General features: G+C 45.8%; 1 long non-coding RNA gene across 1 annotated transcript; it reads right to left on the reverse strand.

The window, feature by feature from the left end:
* Positions 1-842: 842 nt before the first annotated feature.
* LOC143842945 (uncharacterized) lies at positions 843-2,553 on the reverse strand. The gene is made up of 3 exons (XR_013233398.1): positions 2,311-2,553; positions 1,771-1,906; positions 843-1,368 (listed from the first exon to the last, which is right to left on the reverse strand). It is a non-coding gene; the product is annotated as an uncharacterized LOC143842945 (long non-coding RNA).
* Positions 2,554-10,638: the final 8,085 nt, after the last annotated feature.

The raw sequence follows: 10,638 nt of genomic DNA on the forward strand, positions 1-10,638 counted from the left end.
TGTCAAAGCGGATTAGCATTTTCCCCCCTGCTCCGCATCTGCCAGAGACCATCAGTTTCTCTTACCTCGTGAAAAGCTTTCAAATAACAGATCCATCCACAAATCAATCGCATGTCACAGACCAGCATGAAAGACAGGAGACAGCATATTAGGTTGCAAGCTTGTTTTTCTTCCGGGAAAAAAGACGGCTTTCTGTTTATATCAGTTGAGAAAGATGTTCACAGTAACCACGCTCTCCCATCTTTCCAGATCAGATATTGTGCGATAGTTCCCCCTTCAGACCCCATTGGCCAACGTCCTCGCTCCTTGCAGACTCCCCCTTCCAACCTTTTTGTAGGCTACAGAGGTCAGGAGATGCTGTCCATGTCAAAGGAGATGGGGAAATGACTTATCAGATTCTTCTAAAACTGAAGATAAACCTTGAATCTGACCAGCTAATTCCTAAACGGTGAATGAAATTGGGTTTCCCCACCAAACCTAAGTTGCTTGCAACATGATGATGATGATGATGATGATGATGATGATGATGATGATGATGATGATGATGATGATGATGATGATGATGATGATGATGATGATGATGATGATGATGATGATGATGATGATGATGATGATGATGATGATGATGATGATGATGATGATGATGATGATGATGATGATGATGATGAAGAAGAAGAAGAAGAAGAAGAAGAAGAAGAAGAAGAAGAAGAAGAAGAAGAAAAAGAAAAAGAAAAAGGAAAAAGAAAAAGAAAAAGAAAAAGAAAAAAGAAGAAAAAGAAAAAGAAAAAGAAAAAGAAAAAGAAAAAGAAAAAGAAAAAGAAAAAGAAAAAGAAAAAGAAGAAGAAGAAGAAGAAGAAGAAGAAGAAGAAGAAGAAGAAGAAGAAGAAGAAGAAGAATTGTCAAAGTCACATATTTGACTGGTAGGTGGGATTCTGTAATTCAAGATCTAGCCACGTTCTTGGAAATTGCAGATGTTATCTTCATAGGATTAGTGCTGTTCCAAGAAACATGATCTTCTGAAGCCGATCTTCTGGTGCTATTTGCTCAATGCCAAGAGTGTCCAGGTGTTTCAGGACTTCTAGGCACTGCTCCAAGGACTCTAATGAGAACTAGCATAATGGTAACCTTCTTCTCCCAGAGGCATTCTAAGTCTGTATATAGGTCTTGGTATTTCATGATCTTTTCCTGTTCTTTCTTTTCTGTTCTATTGTATCCTTGGGTTGCAATATCAGCGATCCAAACTTTCTTTCTCATTTTGTTTTCTACAATTGTGACCTCAGAGGTATTATGCTCCAGGTGTTTTATCTGTTTGTAGTCAGAAGTCACAAAGAATCTGTGTTTCCTCATTCTCCAGCCATATCTGGACCTCTTTGATGAGAAAGGAGAGGATACAAACACAAACAAGCAAACATTGCATGGAATTTTGCTCCAACTCCCCCCCCCCCCAACATCATGTCCCTACTACTGGGTGATGTAGAAATGCCATTTTCCCCCAGGCTTAATTTCTGATTTTTTGGGGGGGGGGGATCCTCCCAGTTTCTTGAACCCCTAATGCAAGGGGGAAAGTGCCAAACCAGGGGAATCCCAGGTCCTAACTGAGGTCTGGCAACCCTACCGGAAGTTCCTAGTCTAAAATATGCTAATTACACACCTCCTTCAAGGCCCCCTTCATATGTGCTCCTGAATCATACACACTACAGAATCTTGCATATTCCAGTAGCTTGACCCCACCAAGATTAATGCCAGCCTTAGGATATGCTCTACTCTCACCCCCAATCCTGAATGGGCAGAGATGACACTGATTTGTATCGTTGTAGCTGTTGAGCGTCAAGAGGTATGAAGATGGCGGTGGTAGCAGACTCAGCAGGGGTCATTGTGGTGCCTTGTATTTTGAGGACAGGACTGGCTGTGGAAACATCAAACTAAAGTTTAGGATATTAGAGGAGCTGGTGCTCTCGAGTGAAAGCCACGAGAGGAGCATCTCTAACTTTTGGAACAGGAGCATCTGTGAGACTTCCATGTAGCTCCTGCAGAATTTGATAAATAATGTCGAGTACAATGCCATGGAGTCATAGAATCATAGAGTTGGAAGGGACCTCCTGGGTCATCTAGTCCAACCCCCTGCACTATGCAGGACACTCCCAACCCTATTGCTCCACCCTTCACAGCAGCCAAATCTGCTGCACTTTGGCCCTAGAGTTGCCCTTATGGACTTCTAGTTGCAAAATGCCTGCCAGTCCGTCGGTAATGCCTGTGCCATGTGACATTTAGTTTGGCCCTATGCTCGAAAGGGGAGATAGGGCTAGAGACCTCAGCAGTAACTCTGATGATGAAGAAATCAATTTTTTTCTTTTTGCCCAGGTTCATTCATAGGCGTGGACACATATTCACTTAATGTCCGTTGCTGTGCCAGGAAGCTACCGGTCAATGCTCATTCAAAATTCCTGCCCTTCTGACAGTCCTCTGCATCTCTCTGTTATCTTCAACGAATGATGATGCAGAATGTGCTCTGTGCAAAGAGAAAGATGTCATCTCTCTGCATTTGAAATGGAAGAGACAGAAGGGGAAGAAGGAGGGAGAAAGAAAGAAAATGATTGGCAGGAAAAGAAATCACATTTTTTAAGGGCCAAAATCAGGCATGCTAGTCTGACTTAAATGAATCCTGTCAATTAAGAGGTCTTTTGCATGGCAGGGACAACAAATTATAACTGGGATTCTGTTTGTGAGCTGTAATTTTGCAGTTTGGAACAGATGAGCAAATGAACCTGCCTAATACTGAATCGGATCATTGGCCCATTAAGGTCAGTCTTGTCTCCTCGGACTGGCCGTGGTTCTCCAGGATCTCAGGTCAAGGTCTTTACGTCACCTGCTACCTGATCCTTGTAACTGAAGAGGCTAGAGATTGAACCTGGAATTTTCTGCATGCCAAGCCAGCATGGTGTAGTGATTACAAGCACTTTTCCTTTCCTCTCCCCACAGCAGACACCATGTGAGACTGAGAGAGCTCTGTGAGAACTGCTCTGCAAGAACAGCTCTATGCCATGATCTTTGTTTTCTTGATGTTGAGTTTCAAGCCAACTTTTGCACTCTCCTCCTTCACCCGCATCAAGAGGCTCTTTAGTTCCTCTTCGATTTCTGCCATTAGAGTGGTATCATCTGCATATCTGAGGTTGTTGATATTTCTCCCTGAAATCTTGATGCCAATTTGTGACTCATCTAACCCCGCCTTTCTCATGATGTGCTCCGCATACAAGTTAAATAGGCAAGGCGACAGTGTACAGCCTTGCCGAACTCATTAACACTGATCAATTTAGGAGGTTGTGATTCCATTTTAGCAGACTGACGAGCCCGAACTATTCAAGTTTGGTGTAGTGTTTAAGAACAATAGCGTCTAATCTGGAGAGCCAGATCTGATTCCCCGCTCCTCCTCCACATGCAGCCACTGGATAACCTTGGGCTAGTCATAATCTATGAGAACTGCCAATGGCTGAATGTGGAGGAGTGAGGAATCAGTCCAGGTTCTCCACACTGACTCTCTTAGAAAGTGTGAGGCCAGGTGGGGCTTTTCTCCAGCAAGGATTTTGACTGGCTGGGCAGATTTTGGAAAACATTGCTTTGGCAACAGCCACCAACACAGCACAAGGATCATCACTGTGCAAATGAAAGTAAGCTGCAGCAGCCATTTTGTGCCTGATCCTGCCTTCTGTTGCTGCATCAGCCACACTGTGTCAGCTTTTAAATGGGGGCCTGCAGGCTCAAAACGGTTGGGGACCATGGTCTAGGGCAGTGGTTCTCAACCTTCCTAATGCCGTGACCCTTTAATACAGTTCCTCAAGTGGTGGTGACCCCCAACCATAAAGTGATGCAAGGGTTCTTTCATAGCATTCCTGTCTTTTAGGCAAACATTGCTGGAAAATGCAAAAAGGGGCTATGGCTCAGTGGAAGAATCTCTGCTTGGAATGCAGAATCTCCCAGGCTCTCCAGCTAAAAGGATTAGGAGGTAAGTGACGGGAAAGGCCTTAACCTGAGACCCTGGAGAGCCAATACCAATCTGAGTAGACAATGTGGACTTTGATGGACCAAGGTTCTGATTCAGTAGAACAATTCTTTGTCCAACACCTTTACCAACCGTTAACCACTTTGTTTCTCCATATTCCGTCCTTTTATCCAGAGTATAGGTTGTGCATAAAAACGATCAGATCTCGTGGCAAACCCATTTCTTTTAGACCTAACCAAAACTTTTCATAACCCACACTTTTCATGATCCATACAGTTTAAAAGCTTTGCTGTAATCTATGAAGCACAAGATGATTTGTTGGGGAAATTTCTCGTATGCTCCATTAACCAATGTAAATTTGTAATATGATCTCCAGTGCCTTTCCCCCCCCCCCTCTCAATTCAGTTTGAACATCTGGCATTTCTCATTCCATGTATGAGTGATTATGCCAAACGAAATGGGAAAAGGTTAACGTTTAGGATTTTCACGGGCAGATTACATAGTATCTCAGCAGCGGTCTGTGTTTGATGCTTTTAGAATACAGTCGTGTCTTGATTGAATTTCCTGAAAAGCCGAAACATTACCAATCCAGCCTCGTCATGGGACCTGGGACTAAACCGGCTGGTGCCAGTCATCTTTTCGAGATCACTCACTTGCCAAGTTCATTGAGGCCTGAGGAAACGGGCTGTTCTAAAGATTAACCTAAAACGAAAGGCACACATAAGTTTCCAGATAAAAACAACGAAACTTCGACTTAACGATTTCACATCAGCAGGAAGAAGGTGGCTATCAAACTGCCCGAGTGGTTGGAAAGAGGCCCTGCAAAACACATGATCTCTTCCAGCCTCAGGCTTGCAAAATCCAGTTTCAAAATTCTTTGCCCCTCCGCTCAGTACAGCATTTATTCCATTGCTTGACTTCATACCCATGAAGTAGACTTGCCTTGAGCCATGAGAACCAATCAGGGTTGACTAGCATCATCCTTGGGGGAAGCCCATTGGAAACCTGCCTCTTTGGAAGTATTCCTGGCTGGTTCACCATCAGTGCCCTTCCTTGAGGAGGACAATTTGCATGGCCATTCTAAGTGGACATACCCTTGTAAGTTCCTTGACAGCAGCTCTGTTTAGGAAGACTCCGTTGGCCACAGTTATTCATGCTTCGGTCTGCTGTTATTACTAAGCGACTTTAGGAGCTGTTTCAGCCCCAGGGTTAATTTAATCTGCTGGCAGTTTTAATTGGTCATTTATATTGTTTTGAAGTATCTTCCACACAACCTCTTGGTGGAGAGAGGGCATTGTAAATATCTGCTAGAAATAAACAATGTGCTGAAGGTCACTTAGAGACCTGCTGAGGATCATGTTCCATCATGACCCAATAGCCTGTTGCATAAATAAGGCCACAGTTCTGTAGCATTTATGTTTCGGATCCTGGCATTGTTAGATGAAGGTTCTTGGGTGGTGAGCCAGGAAACATCTGCTTGAGATCATGATGTTGCCAGTTAAAAAGGTAAAGGTAAAGGTATCCCCTGTGCAAGCACCGGGTCATGTCTGACCCTTGGGGTGATGCCCTCTAGCGTTTTCTTGGCAGACTCAATACAGGGTGGTTTGCCAGTGCCTTCCCCAGTCATTACCGTTTACCCCCAGCAAGCTGGGTACTCATTTTACCGACCTCAGAAGGGTGGAAGGCTGAGTCAACCTTGAGCCGGCTGCTGGGATCGAACTCCCAGCCTCATGGGCAGAGCTTTCAGACTGCATGTCTGCTGCCTTATCACTCTGCGCCACAAGAGGCTCTTGGTATATTGCCAGTTAGAGAAGGCTAATGCCACACTTTAGATTTGTTTCTTGGCTTGTTAGGTTATCATGATGCATTTTTAACTAGTGAGGACCATTGGTATCTTGAATAAGACCTCAATTTAATTTAGTGGCTTCTTGTACTACCAGATGGCAAGAACCTAAAAAGGTCAATACCAGGGAAACGAACTTAAGCCTATACAGGATAGAACACCATAATAAAAATGGGGCCAAGCCAGTTGCATTCAGGAATACAACGGGCGCTAGATTAGGGGGGTGGAGTGGAAGAACTCTGTGGATGGCCTCCCCCTCCCCACAGGACCTGGAAAGGCTGCAGGCAGCTGTTAGGGAATTCAACAGCAAGGACAGCTCTCATGCAGCAGGGATCAGCAGGCTCCGAGCACCAGAGGGAAGTGGAAGGAGAAGGGAGTGGTCATGGGTAGGGGACGGAATGTGATTGGCTGGCTGCTGGACAGACAGGCAAGCCAGTTGGAGGAGGAGGAACTCAGGGGCAGGACAGCCACCCTGATTGGGTGTTAAGTGCTGAGTGGCACTTAAGCCATGAGCCACACTCCTCCTCCAAGGCCTTACCAGAAATATTAAGTGGAACAGATACCAGTATTTATTAATCAAGTTAAAAACCAAAAGCTTTTAGCGTGGTTTCAATAAAATCAATACATACCTCTTCCTCAAATAATGCCTACACTGATCAGATGTGTTTCGATGTTACTACCTTTATCAATGGTCAGGCATCAAATAAAACCAGCATACATAAAATATACATTAATACAATACATTGTAGCCAGTTGGCTCCTTGATATAAAAAGATATATTCAGGACACTATGAACCTATAATCAATTCTGTGGACTAGAAGGCCAGATAAAACTATTTGAGGCCTCTAATATTTCAAAAACAGACCGTGGTCAAGGCAAGCCCTTTCAGTGTCCAATAAGTGTCCTGTATGCTACAGGAGGAGGAGGAAGAAGAGGAGAAGAAGAAGAGTTGGTCTTATATGCCACTTTTCTCTACCAGGAGTCTTAAAGTAGCTTACAATCTCCTTCTTCTCCCCACAACAGACACCCTGTGAGGTAAGTGAAGCTGAGAGAGCCCTGATATCACTGCTCTGTGAGAACAGCACCATCAGTGCTGTGAGGAGCCCAAGGTCACCCAGCTGGCTGCATGTGAGGGAGGAGCGGGGAATCAAACCCAGCACACCAGATTAGAAGCCGCTGCTCTTATCCTCTCCAGCAAGCTTTCTCTTGATGCAGCGGTATGCTACCAGCAATCCCATCGTTGGATCTCAGCATCATTCAACCTTCACGCACGCTTCTGAAGTCGAAAAGGAAAGCTCTTCTGTTGGATCAGGAATGACGAGGTTGTTTGGACCAGGGCCTCTCGCTCTTTCAGCCCAGCCGTTCCAGCCACAGCTCCAGCCCCCTCTAAATTATGAATGGTCACAAATGAGGAGCTGCAGCTGAGATGCGTCCGAGACTATAGATCGCAGGGCCAGCGCGACCAAACAAAAGCTTGGATTCATAATTCATAACGTGGCTTTTCCGCACTCCTAAAGGCAAGAGGTTTTCCAAGTCTGTAAGAAAACCAGCCGAGTCAAACCGAAAGCACTGAACCAAAGCGATTTTTTAAAATTCTAGGGCAGAACTAGGAAGCTCTTAGGCCGCTCACAATCTCCCTATGTAGCGTTCATGTTCAAGCTGATTGCCTCAATTGAAACAGGGTTTGCAGGTTTTCATAGTGCTTCAAAAGCGTGCCAAACCTTTTTGGTCAGGAGTAATAGGGAGACAAAGAGATGAATGTATTTGCTATAGACACAGATAATATCATATACTATCAACTCTTCAATACAAGTACCTGACCATTCTCATTTTAAGGTTAGACTGAAATTTTAGCTGCTGCCTCCATGGCAACTAGAAACATTAATATAAATATACAACATCTCCCTGTTGAAAAATTCAGATGTTCCTTTGAAGAACAGCTCTGTGATATCCTAGCACCATCTTCCATGTGCTATTTAGGCGTGTATTAAAATACTTTTGATCTAATTGGTGAAGTCTTCCAATATGGCCGATCCAGCTGAAAATATTTTTGCAGGGGTGGATTCTTCGTCACCCAGTTCTCAAATTTATTCATCACACTTGTGTATCCCACTCTTCTTCATAGGCACTCCACGTGGCATTTCAGAAGATTTGATTTATCCTCAGAATAACTCTGGTGTAGATTAAACAAATCATCTTTAGCTCAGGGTCAAAAGAGATGAGGCGCATTGAGACAAAGCAGATCAGTTCACACATGGCTGCCCTGTAGTATTAAGAACCAGAGGGAAGATCTCACCCCTGACCTCCTGAGACAGACAGCCATGGCTACCCCTCTGGAATTAACTCATGGTGGTGGTGGAAAGTACCATCATGTTGCAGTTGACTCATGTCTACTCCGCAGGGTTTTCATGCCTCTGTGTAGCAACCCTAGACTTCTTTGGTAGACTCCCATCCAAATACTAACTAGTATTGACCCTGCTTAACTTCCAAAATCTGATGAGGTTGGGCTAGCCTGGGTCATCCAGGGTCCATTGTGCACATGTTGGATAATGCACTTTCAATGCAGCTTAGAAGCAGATTATTCTGTTAGGCACAAGAAAATCCAGCTGCAAATGCACATTGAAGTGGGTGCAGAATGGGCATTAGAATTAAACAGGATAGTCCTTATAGAAGACAGGGGAGGGGAGGCAGCATTGTGTAGTTTGATCCCCTTAGATCTGGAAGCTTAGCAGAGTTGGAACTTGAAAGGGAAAACTTGAACGGGAGAACACCAAGGAAGGCTCTGCTCAGGAAGGCACTGGAAATCCAACTCTGTGTCACACCTGCCTTCGAAGCCCCTTGCTGGGGTCACAAGGAAGTCATCTGCAACTTGCTGTAGTGCTTAAGCTGTAGCAGCAACTTCTAAGCTGGGTTTGATTTTCCCACTCCTCCCCATGCAGCCAGCTGGGAGACCTTGGGCTCCCCACAGCACTGATAAAGCTGTTCTGACTGAGCAGTAATCTCAGGGCTCTCTCAGCCTCACCTCCCTCACAGGGAGTCTGTTGTGGGGAGAGGAAAGGGAAGGCAACTCTAAGCTACATTGAGACTCCTTGGGGGAGAGAAAAGTGGCATCTAAGAACCAACTCTTCTTCCTCTTTAGTAATCTCAGGGCTCTCTCAGCCTCACCTCCCTCACAGGGGGTCTGTTGTGGGGAGAGGAAAGGGAAGGCAACTCTAAGCCACATTGAGACTCCTTGGGGGAGAGAAAAGTGGCATCTAAGAACCAACTCTTCTTCCTCTTCAGTAATCTCAGGGCTCTCTCAGCCTCACCTCCCTCACAGGGGGTCTGTTGTGGGGAAAGGGAAGGTGATTGTTAGCTACTTTGAGACTCCTGCTTGTAGATAAATGCAGCATATAAAAACTAACTCTTCTTCTTGATGGCTGTCTCATACACACAGTCGAAGACGGTTTCTGCACAGGCTTCCCCATTCACTGCACTGGAGAAGACGGGTCCACGAATGCCAAACCCTCCATTAAAATGAATGGAAATCCTTGTGAAGAAGTTCCATGTGTGCATTTCGGAGCACTCCTGGGGCTCTGGATGGGGGAGCCTTCAAAGGAAACAGCTGCCAAAGTAACAGGCTGAACAATCTCCTATATGACTCTGGCAAACTACAGACCTAAGCAGAAATGTCGTACCTCTGGCCCAGCCGCAGGGCTCGAATAAGTGAAGGGTTTGGTTTTTATTTATGACAGAGGGGGATGCTGGCATCCCAGCAGCAGCTGCTGGGGACTGGACTCGGAGTCAAATGCCAAAATGATAAAAGTCTGACGGCCCCAGGAGACAGGAACACAGCAAGGGAGAGGTTTCCTCAGCAACCAGACTCTACTGACTGCCCACAACCCATCTTCAGAATTTTTTTTCCCCCTGGTTAGCATATTTTGCACTCCCGAGAGATGGGCTGTGGCTAAGAAGAAAAGCCAATGCCGCTCTTCTCTCCAAACGGAATAGATACTTTTTAAAGGAGAGGGGGAAACCTGACATTATATTATTACAAGGGGCCAAGCCCGTTGCATTCAGGAATACAATGGGTGCTAGATTGGGGGGGGGGGTGGAAGAATTCTGTGGATGGTCTCCCCCTCCCCCAAGTATCTGGAAAGACTGGAGGCTGGAGGCCCCCGGGGCAAGGAATCACAGGCAGGGGCAGCTCTCATGCAGCAGGGATCTGCAGCCTCTGAGCCTCAGAGGGAAGTGGGAGGAGGAGGAAGGAGTGGTCAGGGGTGGGGGACAGGAGGCGATTGGCTGGCCGCTGGACAGACAGGCAAGCCGGTTAGAGGAGGAGGCACTCAGGGGCGGGACAGCTGTCCTGAGTGGGTGTTAAGCGCTGAGTGGCACTTTAGCCATGAGACACGCTCCTCCTTCAAGGCCTTACCAGAAATATTAAGTGGAACAGATTGGGACGTTGGGTTAATACAGCGGTGTTTTGCCCAGTCACAGAAGTATAATACTGAGCGCAGTAAATGAATCTTGCTAGAAGTATATTACAAAAAAGGACACTTTGTTCTGTGGGTAGCGATAAACTGGTGATCCCTGGATCGCATGAAGTGCACCTGGCCTCGACCTGGGCCAGGGTCTTTTCGGATCCGGCCCTTACCTGGGGTAATGAGCTTCCGGATGAGCTAAGGGCCCCAGTGGAACTACCACAGTTCCCCAGGGCCTGCAAGATGGAGCTCTGCCACCAGGCATTTGTTGAGGCTAGAACAGGAAGATCCAGGGTGTCCCCCCCCCCACCTTTTCCTCAGGTGTCTTTAGATATTT

The sequence above is a fragment of the Paroedura picta genome, chromosome 8, assembly GCF_049243985.1.
Source record: "Paroedura picta isolate Pp20150507F chromosome 8, Ppicta_v3.0, whole genome shotgun sequence".
In the NCBI taxonomy this organism is placed as follows: Eukaryota; Metazoa; Chordata; class Lepidosauria; order Squamata; family Gekkonidae; genus Paroedura; species Paroedura picta.